Genomic DNA, 10105 nt, shown 5'->3' with positions numbered 1-10105 from the left:
CTACCTGGCCAACTGACTGGAAGAGATCCATATTTGTACCCTTTCCAAAGAAAGGTGATCCCACAGAATGTGGAAATTGTCAAACAATATCATTAATATCGCATGCAAGTAAAATCTTCCTGAAGATAATTCAAAAAGAGTTGCAGCAGTATATTGACAGAGAACTTCCACAAATGCAAGCTGGATTCAGAAGAGGACGTGGAAGGAAGGATATCATTACTAATGTCAGATGGATCTTGGCTGAAAGCAAAGAATACCAGAAAGATATTTACTTGTGTTTTATTGACTATGCAAAAGCATTTGATTGTGGGGATCATAACGAATTGTGGATAACATTGAGAAGAATGGGAATTCCAGAACTCTCAGTTGTACTCATGAGGAACATATACATAGACCAGGAGGCTGTCATTCGAATAGAACAAGGGGACACTTCATGGTTTAAAATCAAGAAGGGAGTGTGTCAGGGTTGTATCCTTTCACCACACTTATTCAGTCTGTATGCTGAGCAAATAAATCTGAGAAGCTGGACTATATGAAGAACGTGGCATCAGGATTGGAGAAAGAATCATTAGCAACCTGTGATACATTGATGACACAACTTTGCTGTTGAAAGTGAGGATGACTTGAAACCCTTATTGATAAAGATTGAAGACTACAGTCTGTAGTATGGATTATATCTCAATATAAAGAAAACAAAATCCTCACAACTGGACCTATAAGCAATATCACAATAAATGGAGAAAAGATTGAAGTTGTCAAAGACTTCACACTGCTTGTTTCTACAATCAATGCCAATGGAAGCAGCAGTCAGGACATTAGATGATGTGTAGCACTGGGTAGGTCAGCTGCAAAGGAACTCTTTCAAGTGCTGAGGAGCAAGGATATCTCCTTGAGGAATAAGGTGTACCTGACACAGCCATGATATTTCCAATCGCCTCGTATGCATGTGAGAGCTGGACAATGAATAAGGAAGACCAAAGAAGAGTTGATGCTTTTGAGTTGTGGTGTTGGTGAAGAATGCTGAAAGTACCATGGACTGCTAAAAGAACTAACAAATCTGTCCTGGAAGAAATGCAGCTGGAATGCTCCTTGGAAGCTAGAATGGCCAGACTTCGTCTAACCTACTTTGGTCATGTTGTCAGAAGGGACCATTCCCTGGAGAAGGATGTCATGCTTGATAAGGTGGAGGATCAACAAAGCAGGGGAAGGCCCTCAATGAGATGGATTGACACAGTGGCTCAAGTATAGCAAGGATCATGGAGCTGGTGCGGGGCTGGGCAATGATTCGTTCTGCTGTGCATAGGGTTGCTATGAGTCAGACACAACTGTACAGCACCTAACAAAAAGAACAACAGCATGTGAGAAACAGTTATTCCTTCTCCTGGACGCCAGGTATCTGGGGTCCATGGGGTTGAGATGACCACCCAGGCATTGCCCTGGCATTTTCTTTTGAACTTGAACATCTGGGCACCCTGGGGGTCACCCTTCAGTCAGGCTTACAAATTAGTACAGACCAATTAGCCTTGGGTAGTGTGCTCTTTGGAAGAATGACCTGTGTGCAGCCAGTTTAGAGAAGCAGAAACTCCTGGGTCGAACTGGAAGCTGTGTGTTAGGGTGAACTGTTATTCTGGAAACACTGTTCTGGCCCTATTTCCATGGTAATGTCAATATCATGGGCTGCAAAGGTCTTTGGAAGTTCTTTTCTCTTTGCAACACTCTGGCTCTCTAGTCAGACGTGTCCAATTGGCAAATCGTATGCTAAATAAACTTCAAATCAATTGGACATTTGTTGAGCAGTATTACATGCCAGGGTGCAGTACAAGGAACTTTACATCACTCATTCAATCACCAAACACTGTATGAGTTAGCTACTAGTACTTCCATTTCAAGTTAGGAGCTCTGGTAGTGTAGTGCCTAAGGCATTTGACTGCTAACCAGAAGGCTGTTGGTTCAAACCCACCAGCTACTCCTCGGAAGGAAGGTTGGGCAATCTACTGCTGCAGTGATATTGCCTGTGAAACCCAAGGAGGGGTCTCTGTGAGTTGGGTCCGACTCAATGGCACATAAAAACAACTTCCATTTCAGGAATGAGGGATCTAAGGAGATATTTTAATTAATCTGTTCAAGGACAGTAAGTAAGTATATGACAAAAGTAGCATTGACATTCTTAACAGCATTGCAGCACTCACCATAAAACACCTAATCCCCTCTGGGAGGCTTAGTTCTGCACAATGCCCCATGTGGTAGGCAGGATAGTGACCTCATTAAGGAGCCCTGGTGGCATAGTGGTTATGCACTCAGCTGTTAACCTAAATCTTGGCATTTCAAACCTACTAGCTGCATCACTTGAGAAAGATGAGGTAGTCTGCCTCTGTAAACATTTACAGCCTTGGAAACCCTATGGGGGCAGTTCTACTCTTTGCTATAGGGCTGCTGCGAGTTGGAGTAGACTAGACGGCAGTGGGCTTCAGTTTGGTTGGGGTGTCCAAGGAGCCCTGGGTAGTACACATGATTGAAAGCCTGGAAATTTGAGTCTACTCAGAGGCATCTTGGAAGAAAGACTGGGTGATCTACTCCCCAAACCATCAGCCATTGGAAACATTACGGAGCACAGTTGTTCCCTGTGCAACACATGGGGTCGACTCTGCAGCAATTCACGGTTTAAATGTGTCTACATCCTAATCCCCAGAATGTGTGAATATGTTGTTTTCTAGAGGAAGGAGAAATTAATGCTACGGATAGAAGCAAAGAGACCTTGACATGAGGAAATTGTCCTAGATTATCCATGTGGGCCCAAAGTAATCACAGGACTTTATGAATGAAAGAGGGAGGCAAGAAAATCAGAGTCAGAGAAGGAGGGGTAAAGGTGGAAGCAGAGAGAGACATGAAGATGTTCTCCTGCTCTCTTTGAAGAGAGAGGAAGCAGCAACAAGCTAAGGAATGAGAGTGGCCAGGAGAAACTGGAAAAGGCAGGGAAACATTCTCTCCTAGAGCCTGCAGAAGGAGCATAGCCCTGTGGATACCTTGATTTTAGCCCAGTAGGACCAACTTCTAACCGCCCAAAGGGTAAGATAATAAATTTGGGGAAAATCACTATATTTGTGATACTTTGTTACAGCAGCAATAAGAGACTAAGCACCCTATTTTAGTTTTTAAAAATGACCAGGTTTGCTGGTCTGATAGAGCCTGGTGAGACTCCCAAGACTGTAGCCCCTAGCTGCCCTTCAGGTCTGGAATTGAACTCACTCCTGTGGCTTCTAGCCAAACAGTAGACAGGCATATGGTTGAACATTTACATCAGGTAGATACACTCCTTGGAACGATCAATCATGGGAGAACAGAAGGGCAGTGTTTGCACAGGGAGACAGCTCAGGGGGGAGGGGGTAGTGCGTGCGAGGAAAGAACACAGGGCAGAGGTAACTATGGGGAGGAAGTGGGCAGAGAGCTGTTACACTGTGGGGAATTGCAGTCACTCATGTCATGAAACAAAATGTGTATGAACTGCTGTATGGACAATGAATTTGCTCTGTGAAATTTCACCCAAATCACAATAAAAATTAAAAAACAAAAACAAAAAAACACTTTTTTTAAAAAAAAAGAAAAACCTTTTTAGCAAACTTTTCAGTAAAAGGTCAGGTAATGCAAGTTCACATAATCTGCCTTGATTGAGCAAAACCACCATCAACAATGTGTGAATGAACGCGCACACTGTTCACGGTGACAAACAATCCCAACAGGAGGAAATCATAGTAGGGGCTCTTCTTGTAGTCTGAACAATGGGACACAATAGGAGGGGAGCCTTGAGGAATTGACCTCTTTAAAAATTAAACAGCTCTTAAATTCTCCTGCAATCCAGACTTTCTGGAGCCATGAAAGCTGGATGAATCCCTAACGGTATTGCCCTGTGATAATCTTTAAACTTTAAATCAAAACTATCTTCTGAAGTCTTCTTTCACCCAACGACAGTTTTGCTTAACTAGTAAAGAACGCCTGTCTGTTTTGAGCATTATGCTTAGAAAGAGCACCATGTATACGGGATCAAACTGACACGAGCACCTGGGAAGATTAGATAAGAAACTTAGGGAGCAGCGAGTTTGTGTTAGTGGGGGAAGAATAGCTCAGAAATGGAGGGGGAAAATGGTTGTACAACTCAATGAACATGATCAGTGTCACTGGATCATACAGGTAGAAATGGTTGAATTGGTGTATGTCCTCCTGTATAGATTCTTAACAATAGTTTAAATATAAACAAACAGCTCTTTTAGAAGCACTGTTCCACTGCCTTGCAACATTGTATACCATAAGGCTTATCCTCCTGGAGTTCGTGCCTTTGGACAGGGAGTCAAGGGACTTGGTTCTAGCTCTGGCTCAGTTATAACCATGTGACCTTGGACAGGTCATTTTAGCTCTCCAGGTCTTGATTTCCCCAACTATAAAATGGACGAACGTCAATCACGAAAGGAAAAATGTTCTATGAGACGAGTATGTACAAAGTCAAGAACAGGGTTTCACAGAAAAAGACGCATCCTCTGCTGGTTACCAGGGTTGGGTGGAGATGGGAGGGTAAACCACTAACTAAAGTGTAGACACGTATTAACTTGCAAACCAAAACCAAACTCACTGCCATTGAGTTAATTCTGACTCATAGCAAGCCTCATTGGGTTTCCAAGGCTATAAATCTTTACCGAAGCATTTTGCCTCTTCTTTCTTCCCCGCAGTGGCTGACGGGTTCAAACTTCCGGCCCAATGGTTAGCAGCCAAATACCTTAACCACTGCACTACTACAGCTCCTTATATTAATGTGGGTGAAGGAAGAAGGGGGGGGGGAAGGACTGGGGAAAAAGGAATGTATGATTTATAATAAATAATTTCATTTCTCTTGAGAAATAGGACCGATCAGTAAATTTGATTTGTGGGTATTTATTTTATTTAGGGGTGGGAAGGATTTTTTTAAAAAAATGAACCCACAAGGCCGAAAGGTGATTTTTTCTTGTGGTTTCTAACAATGTCACTGAGTCTGACAGGTAAAACCCAGGAATGATGAGGGGTTTCAGGACGATTCCGCTTCTCCTCCCAGTGACGTTTGCAGGGCTATTAATCAGTACCTTAGACCCGGCAAGAATGCAGAGGGGCACATAGTGCCTACAAGCTGCTTGACCACAAGTGAATTTATAGACTTGAGGGAAAATAAGGGGTAAAACAGATGAAGAAAACTGTGGGTAAAGCAAACAATGAAAGAAAGCAGGAGCCTGGAGAAACTTGGACTCAAGGAATAAGCTCAGAGGCCGTTTTCAGAAATAAATTCCTGGTGCAGACAGAGGTCAACCCCACCATGCCTGCTGAGGAGACTCAGGTCTGGTATGCTGGGGCCTTCAGAGAGTATTCTGATGGCGAAAGGCAGGTTCCAGCTCACTCTTCAGGCTCTGAAAGAGCTGATGACTGAGAATGAGCAAGGCAATGGGGAATACAAATGCTTTCAGAGTTGTTGGTCAGTAGAGTGGTAGTGCACTTCGTCACAGGGAAGGGAAGTGCCAGCCTCCAGAGAGCAGCAGGCAGACGCCATCCTAAGCTAAGGCCTGCATGCTGTACTGCCCAACGCAGTAGCCACTGGCCACAGAGGGCTTTTTAATTTGAATTTGCATTCATTGAAAGTGTGTAAGCCACAACATGGATGAACATTGAAAACATGCAGAGCTACTACGGCCCCAAGTCACCCTTCAAGCCTGGAATTGAGCTCATTCCCATGGCTTACCTCTCAGCCAAACAATCTCACTCAACTCACTGCCATCAAGTCGCTTCTGACTCATAGCGACCTCTCCTTGGGTTTCTGAGGGGGTATCTCTATGGAAGTAGATTGCCTAGTCTTCCTTCTGACAGCCAAACATTAGACAGGCCTGTAAGTGGAACAAATACACCACGAAGATGCAGTCCTTAGAAGAATCAACCATGAGAGATCAGAAAGGCAGCATTTGCACAAGGAAAAAGGTAGGAAGACAGGTGTGGTGTGCACAGGCAGGAAGGACCCAGGGAAAGGGTAACCACAGGGAGGAAGTGGGAGGAGAGCTGTTACACTGTGCAGAATGTAACCAGTCACAAAACAAAATGTGTATGAACTGTTGAATGTAAAATAAAGCTCTTTTGTAAAATTTCACCCAAGTCATAATAAAAAGTTAAAAAGAAAACATGCAGAGCAAAATAAGTCACAAAAGGACTTACTTTATCACTTACACAAAATAAGGAGAGCTCTAGGTAGCATAGTGGCTAAGACACTTGACTGCTAACCAGAAGGCTGGAGGTTCAAACCCACCAGCCACTTCTCGGAAGGAAGATGGGGCAATCTACTTCCGTAGTGATACTGCCTCGGAAACCCAAGGAGGGCTCACTATGAGTCAGGTCCGACTCAATGGCCCATGACAACAACAACAACATAGAAACCAAAGATTATTATTGATTAGGAGAGGTGGCAGGGAGGGGAATAGGGATGTTTTTGCTTAAGGGAACATGGGGTTTATGTTAATAGTGGTGTAATATTTTGAAAAAAAGATATCAATAAAGGTTGAACAATATAAAGAATGAAATCAATGTCATTGAATTATAAATGTAGATACTGTATTGTCAGACCTTTTTGCAATTGAAAAAGAAAAAAAAAAAGGTAAATGAACCCACTAGAACGGCTATTAAAAACTCACTGCCATAGAGTTGGTCCAGACTCATAGCAGCCCCTCCTTGGATTTCCAAGGCAGCATCTCTACGGAAGTAGATTGCTCAATCTTCCTTCCGAGGAGTGGCTGGTGGGTTTGAACCGTATTCTGTTTATGAAATCATCTGTATTCCCCATCACCTTGCTCATTCTCCAGTCATTAGCTTGTTTCAGAGCTGAAGAGTGAGCTGGAACCTGTCTTTCGCCATCAGAATACTCTCTGAAGGCACCAGCATACCAGACCTGAGCCTCCTTAACAGGCATGGTGGGGCTGACCTCTGTCTGTTCCAGGAACTTATTTCTGAAAACGCCGTCTGAGCTTATTTCTTGAATCCAAGGTTCTCCAGGCTCCTGCTTTCTTTCATTGTTAACCTTCTGGTTAGCAGTCAAGTGCCTTAGGCACTATCCACCAGAGCTCCTAGAATGGCTATTATAATTTTTTAAATGAAAAATATAAAGTATTGGTTGATGGTTCTGGTTACCTAGCGCTGCTCTGACAAGAATATATACCACAAATGGGACAGCCTGAAGAAACAGGAGGTTACTCTCTTACAGTTTGGAGGCTTTAAGTCCAAGTTCAAAGTGCCAGGCTCTAGGGCTAGGTGAAAGACCCTCAACCTTGGGGTTCAGCTCCATCTCCTGCTCCCAGCCCATTGAAGTTAGAGGCTTTTCTTCACTCAGACAGTTGCTAGGTGCTGTGGCTGACAAGCCCGAGGTTGACAAAAGGCATGGTCCCGATGTTACCAAACCACATGGCAGGCCATTAATTCAAGTCCATTGGAAGTCCCAAGGTCAACAAAGCATGGCAGTCTCCTGAACAATGACAAGGCTACATGCAGAGTTCAACCATGCCATAAGCTAAAGACCATTCTCAAAGTTGCTTCTTATATATGGGAAGCAGACCACATACCCAAAGCAGCTACTCAGCTGCTCCAATAGATTCCACCATGGAGTTAATTACCAATCCCACCATGGGGAATATCTACATTCAGCTGCCCAACCACTCAACCAGGACCAGCCAAGTTGACGCACAAGTATAACCACCACAGATATCATAATTTGTAAAGCAGAGACTCTACAAAAAAGGGGAAGACCACTGAAACAGAAAATAGAAAGACAATAGAAAAAACCAACAACTCTAGACGTTTGTTTTTTTAAAAGATTAATAAAATTGACAAACTCCAGGCAAATTTAACAAAGGAAGAGAAGGAGAGAATACAAATAACATGAATAAGAAATGAATTGGGCAACATCACAACAGAACCAACTGAAATTAAAAGGATAATATCAGGATACTATGAAGAATTGTATTCCAACAAATTTGAAAATCTAGAAGAAATGGACAGATTTCTAGAAACACACTACTTACCTAAACTAACACAGACTACAGTGGAAAAGTTGAACAGACCCATAACAAAAGAAGAAATTGAACAAATAATAAAAAAAATTACCAACAAAAAAAAGCCCTGGTCCAGATGGTTTCACTGGAGAATTCCACCAAATGTTCAGAGAAGAACTGACACCAATCCTACTCAAACTATTCCAGAACATAGAAAAGGATGGATTTCTCCCAAATTCATTTTAGGAAACAAGCAAAACCTGTTACCAAAACCAAGTAAAGACATCACTAAAAAGGAAAACTACAGACCAATATCCCTCATGAATATAGATGCAAAAATCTTAAACAAAATCCTAGCCAATAGACTTCAACAACATATCAGAAAAATAATACATTATGACCACTTGGGTTTCATATGATGTATGCAAGGATGGTTCAACATTAGAAAAACAATCAATGTCATCCATCACATAAATAAAACAAAGGAAAAGAACCACATGATCATATCATTTGATACAGAAAGGGTATTTGATAAAATCCAACACCATTCCTGATAAAAACTCTCAGAAAAATAAGAATACAAGGGAAATTCCTCAACATAATAAAGGCATATATGCAAAACCAACGCCAACATTGTTCTCAATGGAGAGAGAATGAAACCAGACAAGAATGCCCTCTATCACCATTTCTATTCAACATTGTATTGGAAGTCCTAGCCAGGACAATAAGGCAAGAAAGGGAAATCAAAGGCATCCAAATCAGTAAGGAAGAAGTCAAACTATCCATATTTGCTGATGATATGATCCTGTACATAAAAAGCCCAAGAGACTGAGCAAAAACATTACTGGAGCTAATTGAGAGATTTAGCATCGTGGTGGGATATAAGATCAACATACAAAAATCAGTTGGGTTCTTCTATACCAGCCAAGAGATTGCTGAAAGGAAATCAATACCATTTACAATGTTGTTGTTGTTATGTTGTTAGGTGTCATCAAGTTGTCTCTGACTCATAGCGACCCTGTGCATAGCAGAATGAAACACCACCCAGTCCCATGCCAGCTCTCCACTCCTTACTATATATCCTGCCCATTGCCACAGCCACTGTGTCAAGCCATCTCATTGAGGGCCTTCCTCTCTTTGGTCAACCCTCCACCTTACCAAGCATGACACCCTTCTCCAGGGAATGGCCCCTTCTGACAATATGACCAAAGTAGGTGAGATGAAGTCTGGTCATTCTTGCTTCCAAGGAGCACTCCAGCTGCACTTTCTCCAGGACAGATTTGTTAATTCTTTTAGAAGACCATGGTACTTTCAGCATTCTTTGCCAGCATCACAACTCAAAAGCATCAGTTCTTCTTCAGTCTTTGGTAGCTATTTACAATAGCTACCAAAAACTAAAATACTTGGGAATAAATCTCACTAGGGACACAAAAGACTTGTACAAAGAAAACTACAAATCACTACTCCAAGAAACCATAAGAGATCTACATAAATGGAAAGACATAACATGCTCATTCATGGATAGGAAGATTGAGCATTGTGAAAATGTCAGTACTACCCAAAGCAATCTACACATTCAATGCAATCCCAATCCAGATTCCATCAACATCTTTAAGGATATGGAAAAACCAATCACTAATGTTATATGGAAAGGAAAGAGAACTCAGATAAGCAAAACACTATGGAAGAAGAAGAACAAAGTAGGAGGTCTTACACTCCCAGATCTCAAAACTTACCATACAACCACAGTAGTCAAAACAGCCTGATATTGGTACAATGACAGGCATGTAGACCAGTGGAACAGAACTGAGAACCCAGAAATAGATCCATCGACCTACAGTCAGCTGATTTTTAAGAAAGGGCTGAAATCCATTACATGGGGGAAGAGATGGTCTCTTTAACAAATGATGCTGGCAAAACTGGATATCCGTTTGCAGAAAAACGAAACAAGATCTGTACCTCACATCATACACAAAAACTAACTCCAGATGGATCAAAGACTTAAATGTGAAATCTAAAACTATAAAGTACCTCAAGGAAAAACTAGGGTCAAATTTAGGGGCCCT

This window comes from Orycteropus afer, unplaced genomic scaffold (assembly GCF_000298275.1).
Source record: "Orycteropus afer afer isolate SDZICR_OR568_19922 unplaced genomic scaffold, OryAfe1.0 scaffold00317, whole genome shotgun sequence".
NCBI lineage: Eukaryota > Metazoa > Chordata > Mammalia > Tubulidentata > Orycteropodidae > Orycteropus > Orycteropus afer.
Note: the sequence above shows the minus strand (reverse complement) of the source record.